Source organism: Bombyx mandarina, chromosome 25, assembly GCF_030267445.1.
Source record: "Bombyx mandarina strain Sakado chromosome 25, ASM3026744v2".
NCBI classification, from domain to species: Eukaryota; Metazoa; Arthropoda; class Insecta; order Lepidoptera; family Bombycidae; genus Bombyx; species Bombyx mandarina.
In genome coordinates this window covers 5,959,777-5,960,362 of record NC_143231.1, presented here as the reverse complement: position 1 = coordinate 5,960,362, position 586 = coordinate 5,959,777, and positions in this window count along the sequence as shown.

Genomic DNA, 586 nt, shown 5'->3' with positions numbered 1-586 from the left:
TGGATATCAAAGGTCCCGTTTGTAGGATTGGTTGAGGCGCGCACGCTGACTGTCGTTCACGTTATTATGGTCGATTCGCGAAACGTTGCGTTCGCCGAACTATTACTCAACACCACCCACTACTGCCTCATGCAGTAGAGGCAAATTGTTATCCAATTATTACTCTGAATCCGATCTTTATAATTTACAAGTCGAACTTTTGAGATGCAATAGCACTGAGGTCTCAAATGTCTACTATATTTATTTCCAACTAGCTGACCCGGCAGACTTCGTAGTGCCTCAACCGATAAATAAAAGATCTAAACTTTTGTATAAAATAAACTTAAAACAAACAAAAGAAATTCGTCCGATGGGGGACACATCAAAGGAAAAACAAAAATTGTTATTTTTATTTGATTCCGACTATTTTCATAGTTATCATCTATCTTTTAAACCTTCTCTGGACTTTCACAAATAATTCAAGACCAAAATTAGCCAAATCGGTCAAGCCGTTCTCGAGTTTTAGCGAGACTAACGAACAGCAATTCATTTTTATATATTATATAGATAGATAGATTATTCTGATATTCATGTTATCTGGATCGAA